The sequence below is a fragment of the Lissotriton helveticus genome, chromosome 7 (genome assembly GCF_964261635.1).
Source record: "Lissotriton helveticus chromosome 7, aLisHel1.1, whole genome shotgun sequence".
Taxonomy (NCBI): domain Eukaryota; kingdom Metazoa; phylum Chordata; class Amphibia; order Caudata; family Salamandridae; genus Lissotriton; species Lissotriton helveticus.
This window is the reverse complement of record NC_136068.1, coordinates 825,444,804-825,458,635: the sequence shown is the minus strand read 5'-3', so window position 1 is coordinate 825,458,635 and position 13,832 is coordinate 825,444,804. Positions and strand designations below refer to the sequence as shown.

General features: G+C 43.9%; 1 protein-coding gene across 2 annotated transcripts in view; it reads left to right on the top strand.

Moving 5' to 3' along the window:
* The window catches only part of LOC144769250 (5-phosphohydroxy-L-lysine phospho-lyase-like), a 479,590-nt gene that overhangs the window by 198,385 nt on the left and 267,373 nt on the right, over positions 1-13,832 (top strand). The window lies entirely within an intron of this gene.

Here is a 13,832-nt window from a genome sequence, read left to right as displayed (position 1 = left end):
GGATAATGGAGCTTTAATATCTTATCCTACAGGACCTAGAAGTTACTCTCATTGATATTGCTATATGTCAAGTGCTATATGCCTTCCCAAAAACGGAATTGAAGGCCTTCTGCAGAAGTGAGAGGTAGTTTGGAAGGTGATCAGCTGATGACAGAAGTGTGTTATGCTCAATGAACCACATTTGTCTTGAGGCTAGCCATAGAATAGATGCCCAGGTGTTATTTTTGCAGCATAGTGTCTCTCATTGTAATAGTGGCATACCTCATTCTCACACTTTCAGGTAAGGCAGTTTGCCAGCCGTTCATGAGACGCGAAGTGGGTAAGCGGGAGTTAGCAGTGTTTCATGAGTGCAAGAATTATGGGTGCCATTTAGACAGCATAGGCACCTATTTGGGGCTAGCCACGCCAACTGGGGATTAGGGATGAGTTGTTTGAGCAAACCATTATCAAAATTGCGAATACAAGACATTGGGAATATGCAAATGAAGTTGGAGTTAGGACTTACAAATTATTGTCACTTTATGCATAAGAGAGCAGGCATATTTCCTAAAGAGTTGAGTTGACCGATGTGTAGTCTTTTGCTAAGGAATGCATTCCATTTCAGGGAAAGGTAAAGTAGGGGATTCGAGGAACTGGTAACCCTACCGGGGTAGGAAGTTGCAGATAGAACAAGTAATCTCAGCTTGCGTATCTATTTAGCCGAAAATCAGAGTAATGGCTAACAGGTTCATTATTTTGAATGCCTATTTGTTAGTTTGTTCTAAAAATATGTGAACACCAGAATATTTGAGAGGAAATCAACACAGGAAACAAATGAAGTTGACTGATGGATTTTCAACCCACTCTGAACATCAGAGTGAGAAGAGATTCCAGATAATGTGTGCAAAGTTATTCCGTAATGACCTGTTTGATGTGTAAGATGTTTAAAAGGTGCCACACATGCTTTCCTCATTCCATCAAACATGCAAGAAACCTAAAGTGAATTAGTAAGGACAGACTAACCGGGTCCCCAGAGAAGTGACTTGTGATGCTCATGTTGTAGTCTCTTGCTAAAGTTTGTATAAGATGAGTTTAATTTTTTTCTAAATAATGTTTGATCGTCCAGAGACAGGGTGACAGGTTAATGTGTGAAGGGTACCTTGAGCTGATAATAGATAGGGCTATTCCTGAGACCTGATATATAAATGGAATAGCTGAGGAGCAAGAAAGGAGGCACTGCTAATGAGCAGAGATCTGCAGTTTCCTAGACACTCATGAACAGCAAGTATAAGGACCCTCACTGTCCTAATGCAATAGGCAGTTAAGCACCCACCAATGGTTCTAGGCGAATGTATCACTCTTTCGTTTCGCCTGCCGGTAATGTTCAGGCACTGAATTTCCTTCTACCCCACCTCCTTTCTAAGGAGCAGGACAACCCTCCTCTTTCCCTCATGCGCTTGTGTGTTTTTTCATAGAAATACCTGGACATTTGCGCGCTGGCCTAGCATCTCAGTACCCTTCATGGCTGTCCCCTATTTTAAACTATTTTAAACAAAGAAGAAAAGCACACACAGGCAAAATGCAATCCACAGACCCAGGCAGGGAAAGAGGTGGCGGGCTCCACAAGCCAGGATGTAGGTGGGTCATGACCCGGAAGCACTCCAATGATAAGCGTGAGACTCGCCTTCTTATCTAGATTGTTGACCTCTGCTTCCCCATGGAGAGTCTCTCATAATGCACTTCTTTATAAACTGTTATCCCATACACCTTCTATGCTTTGCCACTCCTGTGCTTCTACAGGGCAAATCTATACAATTCCCTTCAGGCAGAGGATTCACTTGGGCAAGGAATGCTGCAGTATATTCCCTGCAATATGCGACGGAAGAAGTGTCGGTAGGCGAGCACTCACTGGTTCTATCAGTGTTGAATGTTCCTTCATGAGTGTATGGAAGAGGAACAGAGAGTCGCTCAACAGCAACACTACTGCTCGGTTAGTTAAGCAAACCCCCCCCCCCCCCCTCCCACCTGAATACCAGGCTGGCTGAGCTAGTGCTGTAGGCTTATGCAATGTAGTCTTCTAGTAAAACAAAATTGAATGAAGCAATTCCAATTGGTACAAAGCTGGAGTCCACCAAAACTGACTATAGCACAGAATAAGGTTATTATCCTCATAAAAAAGGGTGGTAGAAAACTTTGTGGTGATATTCCAGCTCCGCTATATTTTACGATCATTTATGCAAGGGCATGGTGTATATAGAAGACTTCTGTCCAACTTTGGAAGTCCACAGGCAGAGCACTTCACTGGGGTTTCATTCATCAAGTGGACCTCATTAGTTTGTGAATGTGATTCATGAACGAGGTCTACCAGTCATCTGCTGAGACTGTGAAACCTTTCAATATTACAATGCCAGCAGTGGAGAAGCGAGCACTTTCCAAAACAAGAACGCTCTTCTTATTCTTTGGGGTGTTAAGAGAAAACACAAGATGGTCTTCCCGGATGCCCTTTGAGGTACAGGAAGTCCCCAGGGACTATATCCTCTCTTGGTGGCCAAGCAACACATCCCCGTTTACAGACATATGGGCCATATGGCCGTGGGCCTCTGGGACATCTCGTTGACCAAGACGAAAAAATCGATGTGGGGACATAAAACAGTTCACTATGCCCTGTTTACTAATCCGTGAGGCATTGAGGGGTTTTGAAATGTAAGCCCTATGCCCAGCAATTAGCACCTGGTAGTAAAATTTACTACCCACCAATTTCATCTTAAGAGAACCGTCTTGTCTCTGTCGGTGTACAAACCATATTGAATTTTGGCTCTGGGTACTCTGGTTTACTGTTCCCGAGATATACAAAAACAAGAATGAAGATCTTTGCAGGCAATCTGATCTCTAGTATACCCATGTGTCCCTGCGTATGAGGCATGCTTTGTAAGTCAAAGGCTCAGAAACGTGGAACAACCACAACTCTAGCTTAAGATCTCAGAGTGACCACTTCAAGTTCTGTAGGAGTCCAAAACAACCCTCGTTGTCCAAGCACCTCTTTAAATCCTGCAGCTTCATCATTGAGCTTTTTTTAACATAAGCATCGAAATGTCTTGTTATGTGAGATATCTGTGGTTCCAACCAAAATTAATGCCCCAAGTGACCTCAAGGGTATGAATCCACCCTAATATCCGCCTAATAAGTAAATAAACTATACTTTGTCATATAGTAAGATTCTAACTGACTCCCAACTAGAATTTATAATGTAACTATCAGGAGAAACTTGAATTATGAAGCTAATGATATCACTGTATTCATTTTTTTTATTGACATCACATAAGGATAATATACAATAATTCATAACATAAATTCAACTATATGCATAAAGTCATCAATTAAAAAAAAAAGAAATAGAATTGGTTTTAACAACCCCCCCCCAAAAAGGGAATTAATATAATCCACATCAGCAGATAGTCTGCCTAATCTGGGACATTCCAATTCCTAAATGATACTAATTACATTCTTTATCAGTAATAACCTATATCAAAAGATCCATAGGGCCCCATATTTTCACATTCTTGACCATAGAGGCTGTACCCCTAGCTTTAGCCAGGGCAAATTCCATGCCATAAGTCGCTTTAATAATGGACCACCAGTCATAAATTGTTGGTGAAAGCGGGGAAACCCACATCCGGGCGATAGCCAACCTAGCTGCTACCATCATGATAGTCAATGGCAGTGCTAGAGCAGGTTTGTCTACCTTATACTCTAACATGATTTCTAAAGTAGTAAATGTTGGTCCCATTCCAAGTTTGCTATAAAACACTAGGCCGATCTTCTGCCAATGAAGTTGTAATTTCGGGCAATCTATAAACATATGTATTAGATTTGCAGCTTGAGTCCCACATTTAGGACAATTAGTCTTTTCTCCTCCACTATTACCTCCTGCCTATCTACTAATCCTTTTGGGTGTATAGTACAACATACCTATTGTACGAAATTATTGTAGTTGCAGACTCACAGAGTGGACTGAGTCACCAATATTACCCAAAGCTTGTGCAATCATTCCGGATGTTATTGCCAAGTTCAACGTTTGACTCCATTGTAGTGCTAGCTTTTCACACCCATCGGTCTTAAAACTGGTCAACAACTTATACATATTGCCTATAAGAGATTTCGTTTTCTCCTCAAATAAAAGATCCCAAATCGAGGATTTTTTAATGAAATTTAGATCAACATTTTTCTGAAGATAATCCCTTATCGGTACATATTTAAACAGGAGGTTAGTAGGCAGTTTATATTGAAATTGTAAAGCTTCAAATGATTTAATTCCTCTAACATCATATATATCACCCAGATATAGGATCCCATACTTAGACCACGATCTACCTCTATAATCCTGAAAAATTTCTGGTAGCATTGGATTCCCCCTAAGTGGAAGCTTGGTGTGAATTACAGACAAAGTACCTTTGGCGACCATAGCCCGCCATATAAAAACAGTCTCTAATGGTCTTAAATTTAACACGTTTGAAGTAGTTTGGATCGTTAATACAATATAAAAAAAATAAGCTGTCATCCCCCAAGATCAGTCGATATAGAGAATCCCTGTGATCAATCCCCAAAAGAATACGAAAACGTCCAGCAAACGATGACCGAAAATAAAATCTAAAATCTGATAGCCCAAGACCACCTTGTTTATAGGTTAATTTGAGCAAGTCAGTAGCCCGATGAGCCTTCTTGAAGCCCCAAATGAAACTGCTCAGGATTCCATCCAATTTTTAAAATAAAATATTCGAGAGACGTAAAGGAATGGACCTAAACAGATATCGATATTTGGGTAGTATTTTCATCTTTATTAAATTGCATCTCCCCATGAGCCCTAAAGGGAGTTTATGCCATGTTTTTAGGATTTTGGCAGTTTCAGTTAATAAAGGAGTATCATTTAAAGATATTATTTGACCTATTTTAGCAGAAATTTTAACCCCTAAGTAACAGAAGTACAGCTCCCCAAAATTGGAGGGCTAGATTCAAAATTCAGAAGCACCTGTGTCTTGTTAATATTTAATTTATATCCTGAAACTAATCCAAATTTAGTTGCTTGCCTCTCAATAGCTAGAACAGCTTCTACAGTATTTGTAGAAAAGATTGCCAGATCGTCCGCATATGCAGTTATTTTTAAGCTACTAAAGGTAGTCTTTAATGACTTAATATTCTTATCAGCTTGTAAAACACGTATAAACGGCTCTATGTAAAGAGCAAATACCAGCGGGGAGAGAGGGCAGCCCTGTTTTGTACTGCATAAAATGTCAAATGGTATAGAGTATGCACCAGAATATGAGAGCTTAGCTCTAGGTTTGCGATACAAGGCATGGACACATTGTCGGAACTGTCTCCCAAGGCCGAATGCACTTAATGTAGCCCATAGAAATTCCCACCAGACCTTGTCAAAAGCCTTTTCGGCATCTAAAAGAATCATACCGAGACCCACCCTTCTTTTACGGCATAATCGAATGCCCAAATTGTCATATTATCATGAGATGTAGTATCTCTGCCTGGTATAAAACCATGTTGAATATCGGATACCAGAACTGCCATCATTGAGGCAAGACGATTAGCGAGGATCTTTGAAAAAATCTTGGCATCTGTATGTGATCACCTCAGTAACACCACGCGCTGGCAGAAGGAGTGTTCGTTGGGATTTTTAATAGTCAGTCTATGATGTACAGAAAACAATTGGGGCAAACGTCAAACTAGGGATATTTAATAAACTGTAGTCCTTTCTTAGTCCAAAAAAAAAGAAAAGATGTAATGTCCATATGTTTTTGGGGTTCTCTCTCCTTCTCGGGCGCTGCTGTTGGGTATATCTCTCTCCTCTTATTCTGGTCGTCCCGCGAGGTCAAGGAAGGAGAATAGGAGCATTGACCCTCAAAAATAAAAAAAATAAACAGAACTCAATAAAGCTGTCCTATCTTTCATTTAATACCGTCACCCGGGAGATGTGAGTATGGGGTCAACTTGTGCCAAGAAAGGTATGTGCTGGTCCCCCTTTGATAGACAAACAGACAGTGGCAAGCCCTCAGTGTCCCTGACTCCACCACCCTGTAATGAGGTATTTCACAAAGGGTACTTGCCGTCGGCCACGGCCCTCCTGGGTCGTGGCAGTAGGGGTCTTGCCGCCCTCCTCCTCCTCCTCGGTTCGGTCAGACCTGCATGTGGTGCCTCTAGGCGGTAGGGTCAAGGATTCTTCTCCTGGGCTGTCCTCGCACTGTAAGCTGGGTTGGACCTCCCGGTCCTCCAGGGGCTTATCTCCTGCCTCTGCCTCCTCTGCCACAGCGTCCTCTTCAGCTTTCTCCCCCTCCTTGGTGTCCTGTCTTGATCCTTCGGCGTCGGCATCCTCTTCTGTTCTATTGAGAGATATAACAACCTCATTTCCGCCCTTTTCAGGTCCTGGCGTCCCGACGGCTAGAGCGCTAACCTCCTCTTCTGGGAGACTGGTCGCGGGCGCCATCTTGGAAATCCCGCTCTGGCGTGATGCGGGATTACACTGTATTTATGAGGGAGATGGGTCGGTATGATCCACAGTCAGTAGAGATTTTACCCTTTTTAAGAAAAAAAACAATCTGGGTCATATTCCACGACTCCTGTGGCTTATTATTTATGCCTATATGTTGAATAACTATGCTAAATTGTGCTAGCAAAGTGTGTTTAAACACCTTGTAAAATTCAATTGGCAGAGAATCTACCACTGCGGCTTTGCCTGAAGGTAATGAAGAAATAGCTACATCTATTTCTTCCACCGAAATAAAATTATCTAACAAAGCTGCCTCGTTTTCACTTAGGCCCGAGAGGTTACTCTCAGTAATATATTGTATAACATTTCCTGCATCAACGGTAGCAGAAGGTGAGTAGAAGTTCTGATAAAAAAGTAAAAACTGTTCCAAAATCGCTGCAGTATGACTATGAGCAGTACCGTCTGCACTTATGATTGCCTTAATTTTAAGTTGAGCCCTAGCTTCTGCAGATTGAAAAGCTAACACTTTACCAATATGTTCTCCATATTCGTATTGCTCCTGGCGATGTTTGTTATACTTCTCCGGAATTTTCTCCCTGAATATTTTTTTCATTTCTGTTCTGGCATCCAATAAAAGAAGAAATAGTTGGTCCTGATCTGATGGACCTCGTATTATCGCCTCAGCTTGCTGTTCTTCCCTGCTTTGTAAAGTCTAGATTAGTTTGTCTATATCGCTTTTCCTCTGTTTGTTTTGGCGCCAAATGTACTGTTGGGCCACTCCCCTAGCAAAAGCTTTCATGGCATCTCAAACAATCAAAGGAGAAGCGGTCCCTACATTCAATAAAAAAAGTCTCTAACTGATGCTTCATATGTGTAACATATTTCTCATCGGTTAGTAAGTATCTGGGAAAGGAGAATGGCCTTGCGTTCTTATTTTCGGAATTGACAGCAAAAGATAACAAAATGGGGTTATGGTCCGACGTCACTCTAGGGCATATTACAATATCTGGTCCTACTACCACATTTTCAGAAGCCAAACCATGTCAATTCTTGCAACAGATTTATGAGGGGCTGAATAATAGGTGTAGCCTGGAATAGGTGGATATAGCTGCCGCCAAACATCGTGCAGAGACTGTAATCGGGCCATTTCAAGTATGTTATGTTATGTTATGTTATGTTAATAGGAATTTGTTAAGCGCACGGTCACCAGAGGTTTCATGGCACTAACCATATGAGTATTAATGCGAGAAGCCAGGTTAGCAGGGTTGCCCGAAGAGCCATGTTTTCAAGGCCCTTCTAAAGCCCAGTAAGTTGTCACAATTCCTGATTGAGAGTGGTAATGAGTTCCAAAGCCTAGGTGCCAGGTAGGAGAACCTGCGTCCACCCTGCCTTTTCAGTTTGATGGTGGGAGTAGTAAGGAGATGAAGGTGGACAGATCGAAGGTTGCGCATAGGGACATGTTTGTTGATCAGGTTATTAAGAAATTTAGGGCTATTACAGTGCAACGCTTTAAATACTATACAGCCTGTCTTAAAGGCGGTGCGTTGCGCTATGGGCAGTCAATGAAGTTTTGACAGTATAGCTGCCCTAACTTTTTGCATTCTGCTAATGCCCCCTCTTTTAGTAGAATCAATACTATAATCAATAACACAGTTGAAGTCACCCATTATCAGACGTTCCCCATCCCAATTCAACAATTCTAGATTAAGAAAATCAAATATCGCAGGATCATCTACATTAGATCCGTGTATTGACACAAAAACATATTTTCTACCAGAAATTTCAATTTGAGCTATTGCCCAGCGGCCTTTTGGATCAGCCATTACCTTAATTATTTTACAGGAGAACCTCTTATCTCTTAGTATAGGCGTCCCTTTCATAGAAATAGTTTGAGAGGTACAGATAAGTTCATATCCAAGATGTTTAAACAAATGGCGATCTTTATAGGCCAAATGAGTTTCAGTCATAAAGAACAAGTGTGGTTGATATAATTTTAACTCTTACTGCACCAATTGTCGTTTGCTAGCACTGTTAAGACCGGATACATTCCAAGCCATACATTTTACCTTGGCCATATCAAATTGCATTTTCTTTTGAAAGCCCCTTTACCAAAAAAATTACCCTAAAGAAAAAAAAAGAAACCAATACATGATTAGCTAGTAAACTCTTATCATAGCTAAATTTCCCCTTAGTGATGTCCTTTTTAGGTCGAGCGTAGAGCTGCGCATGCGTAGCATGCGCTGTCTACCTCAGTACCTATAGCTGTTACTTTCGGGGGAATCTGAGACAGCGTTCGGCCACGAGCCTCTGCTGTCTCAGATTTCTCCTCGTGAGCGCGCCTTTGCTGCTGGCTGCTTGCGCGCTGTTTCGCTTGCTTTGACAAACAGACAAACGGGCAGACAGACACTCGCTTACACACCCCACCACCCCCACCACCAACCAGTCATCGTGCTATTTTAACACACACGCATACATACACACGCATACACACACGTGCGCACACACACACACACACGCGCGCACACATCCCCCTCACACCCCACTCACCAGGTTCTTCTTGCGTGTCCCTCGGCAGCCAGCGGGTCATTCCGGTTACCAGGCGAGGGCCGCGGGGCTCTCCACGAACACGGGGGCCCCGCTAGCTAACACAGAAATCCTCCAGCGGGCACAGGAGCGCCTGCTTCCTGTTTTTGTCCGGCCCCGCCCCCGTCCCAACAAAGGTTGCCTGGCTTCCTGTTGAAGCCGGGCTGCGGCGGTGAGTTCTGAAATTTCCAGCAGCACCTTAAATTTATTCCACTACTTAACGTGATTCGGATAATTGTGTTCAGCGGTTGCCATTACTTAAAAAATATAATTAGTTGTCGAACTCAGGAAGGAAGAAAATTCTGCAGGTGTTTCTCATTATTTTCCATGCATATGAAATATCTGCATAAATTAGCATTATTTCGCACTGTGTACTAAAAGACAATGAGGCATTAGCAAGCGCAGGGAGCGCGGCTGACCCACAATCTGGGCTGGCAGCTCGGAGGTAATGTGTGTTCTGGCCTCGTGTGCTATTTCCGCACATGTGCCGACGCGTTCACATGCACGCTGCAATTTTGCACCTGTATCGGCGCTACACGGCAAACAAAACCCATCAGCGAGACATTGAAGGGGCTGAAAACAATCTCATTAAAACGTGTGCTCGCTCGGAAGGGCGCGGGACGGCATATTGCACGGCGGGAGCGGCCGGAAAACAACGCGGGGTTTTGGCGCGGGTCAGCGCAGACATTTATACCTGCACCCCTGAATCAGATATTGACGAGTTCAGTCTGCATGACGTGTCAGGGTATGTTATCTTATTTACATAGCGCAAGTAACACATGACACACAGACTCTAGGCACATCATCCAAGACGCTTTGGTCTCCAACCACAACTTTTCTGCTCAGGGCCATTAGCAGTCATTAACACCCTTTCCAAAGAAGTTTAACTGTTCCTAATTGCCCAGCTTCCATTATGAGGGCAGAGGCAATGAGTGGCTCTTCATTCCCAACAGCAGGTGGGTAATAACACACCCACCTCCCATGCCATCCAATACAGACAGAATCATACCGTCTGCCATGCTCTGATTCATGGGCCTATCATTGAAAATAGAATGAAGGCAAATAACAGCAGTTAGTGCACGCATTCCAAGCATTAGGATTGGCTGAACTAATCTCAGCATTACATACTGGGTGCTATTAACTATTCAGCATCACTCAGCACCACCACAGCACCACTCAGCACCACCACAGCATCACTCAGCACCACCACAGCATCACTCAGCGCCACCCCAGCATCACTCAGCGCCACCACAGCATCACTCAGCACCACCACAGCACCACTCAGCACCACCACAGCATCACTCACCACCACCACAGCACCACTCAGCACCACCACAGCATCACTCGGCACCACCACAGCATCACTCGGCACCACCACAGCATCACTCGGCACCACCACAGCACCACTCAGCACCACCACAGCACCACTCAGCACCACCACAGCATCACTCAGCACCACCACAGCACCACCACAGCATCACTCAGCACCACCAATCAGCACCACCACAGCATCACTCAGCGCAACCCCAGCATCACTCAGCACCACCACAGCATCACTCAGCGCCACCACAGCATCACTCAGCGCCACCACAACATCACTCCGCGCCATCACAGCATCAATCTGTGCAACCATTCAACAACAACTGGTTCAAATATGTTCTCTCAATGTTTCAAGCTTTATTACAAATGTCACAAAAAGATGTTAATATTTCACTTCTGTTCTTGGATTTTCATCACAATAAAATACACTGAACATAATCTTCACAAAAGTTATTTACAAATGTTTAAGCTATTGCCATTATAAATTACAATCACTTTTATTTAAGTATTAATTATTTAAAAAAATTAAAAGCCATTGTTATTTGTAATATCAATACATCTAAGTCACGTAAATACAAAACATGTTGCATTACAAATGCTATAGGTGTCACATTTGCGAAAGTTATAACTATTGGCATTGTAAATGACAAAGCTATTAATTTAGCTATTTTCAAAACCAACACATAAATAAAAAAATTGTCATTTACAAGACCAATAGCTCAAACTTTCATAATGCGAGACCTATTGCATTGCAAATGCTTGTTTAGTTTGTGCACCCCCTCACCCAAACCACCTCCATCCCTCCCTCTGACCTGAGAGGCCCTGGAGGGCCCACCCCCCTCCCTGTTCCTTGAAGGAGGAATCCTCCCTTTAACTAGCTGCCGCTTGCTTGGCAGCCCACTAGAGCCATCACCGCAGGAAGTAGCCTCCCCACACCCAAGCATATCAAAAAGGAGAAAAAATTAGCAAGGAATAAATATTGTCGTCACCCAATCGCATTCCTATTCCCAACCTAATTGCCATATTCTTGTAAGAAATGTAAATAATATTTTTTTCTGAGTAGCTTCCATTTGCCACTTAGAAGTTGCCAACTTAACATCATGATCCTCATTAAAAAAATAAGACCGTCCATCTTTGAAGACCTTCAGACGAGCCGTTCCTGAAGATAGACTTGGGCCCCCCGAGCTTTGAGCGGATCGATTGACTGTTGGAGCTGCCAACGTCTATCCATAGTGATTTTACAGAGATCTGACCTGGCAAAGAATGTAACAGACTCCACGGTGACTGGAGTATTAGGTCTGGCTTTTAGAGTAACAGCCTACCTCAATAAAAAGTTTCCAAAAAACACTATGAATGGACGAGAGTAACTGCTTTCCTGATTATGTTTAACCATTGGGAGCCTATGTGCTCTTTACAATTGAGAGTCCCAATCCCAGTCAGATAAGTCTGGGAATGCACTCCGAAATAGCTGTACCAAATAGGCTCGAGGATCCGCCCCTTCCACTCCTTCGGGAATACCAAATATGCGCAGGTTATTGTGCTGTTGGCGGTTTTCGAAATCTTCTAGCTTGAGCTGGAGAGTCGAAATGTGAGTCGCCTGCTTCTGTACCATAGTGTCTGTAAGACTTACAGTATGCTCCGTCTCTCCTACTCTCTGCTGCAGAACTGATATATCGTTAGCAAGGCCACCCACTTTTACTGTAACCTCCTGTAATAGTTGCAACATCTTGTCTGTGTCTGATTTCGCCTGGGTGAAGTGACCTTGTGTTTCCATTCGTTGATCTCTCAGAAACTGCATTATTGAGGCAGGAGTCGGATCAGAGTCTGCCAAAGAATCTGAATGCTGAATTGCTTCCATTGAAAGCAAGGCAACTGTAGTAGATGTTAGTTGAGAACCCATCTCTCTTTGTATTTCAGTGGGGCAGTTTACCTTCTCCACTTGTTTTAGAGCAGGACTGTTGCCCGCCGTTTTGCTAGTTGTATTGTCCTCATTAGGGCTGTGGCCAGCAATCCGGGACACCATACTCTTTATTCCTCCGTTTGCTTGGACCCACTTCCGTAAGGAGCTATTTTCTGAATTACATTTTCTATGCAGATTACTTTAAGATAGGCTCTGCTGAGAGTTATCCTGCCTCTGAGGTGTCTTCTTGTTCTTGTATTTAGCCTTAATTCTCTTACCCGGAGAAGTATTAGTAGATCTGCCACTGATTGTTGAGACCGGCGAGGCGGCTATGCTTACTGATGTCTCATCGCTGTGAGATGCCAACTCTTACCACTCATCTAAAGCATTGTCATGTTTTTCTTTCTCATCCTTTTTAATAATATCTCTAGTTGCTGTTCCCAAGTCATTACTGTCGAGATTACCATTTCTTAACTCTATTAGGGACTGATTCATCACATCCCCCATATCTGGTGAACTCGTTATTGGAGGGGTAACCTGGCTGTCCTCGATAAATATATTGGCTTCTGCTTCTGCTCCTATATGTATCCCAGCAGTATTTTTAGACACAGTATCAGCACTAATCTCCAGAATACTATGTATCCCTGATTGTGATACATTTTTAGTCCCACTTTGATTTGATGGTATAGCCTCAAGCAGAGTCTCTGATAATTTGTTGCTACTATCCGTGTGACTCATAGAGCCGGTTGCGAGCAGCTCAGAAGCTTTCCCTGTCTGAAACAGTCGTAATATGGGCTTACCGACAGCAGAGCCTCCAGTCTTGCTCCCAGCAGCGGTAGTAGTAACAGCAGAAGTAACAGCTTCGCTCACCTCCCCTGTTTCAATGTTAGAGAGGGCACGGCCAGCTCGCGTTCCCCGTGAAAGATTTTTTGGAGGCGCCATATCTCGCTGCAGGGTTGCTGGCGTTGTCCGCGCTGTCAAGGAGCCGTATGCAAGCCCAAACCAGTTGCGCGCCGAGCGACGACCAGACAACCAACGCAGCAGCCTGAACGCCAACAGCCCGCGTCTACCTCCAGCAATGCCGGTCACCAACATAGGCTCCAAGTCATGAATCCCCACAGCTCCTGGGTCCAGTGTCTTCGCCAGTACCTATGCGCCTCCTGGCGCTTGGAACCTCGTCAGCAGCCTGAGCACTGCTCTGAATGCTGGGAAATGGAGTCTTGACAGAATAGCAGCAGCGTGACCCTGTGTCCCTAATCGCCAACAAGGCTGATGGCAAGGCAGGGCAAGGTGAGTTTTTCCAGGAGCTCCCCCTGGTAGGTCTTTCCGCCGAATTAGCTGAAAGGGGTCCTCTAACATCTTGTTTGAACTATGGCGCTGCTTGTGCACCTGCTGGGTTGCGCTTCTTCATGTGGCACCCAGATTTTTGGGAAAGGTGATGGATATTCGGCCAGCTCCTGGTTTTCTTGTGCGCAGAGGCGGCAGCGGTTTACCTGCCTTTTCCTCAGCCCTTCCGCCGCGCGCCTCGCAGCCTGGAGCTGTGCGAACTGGAGAACA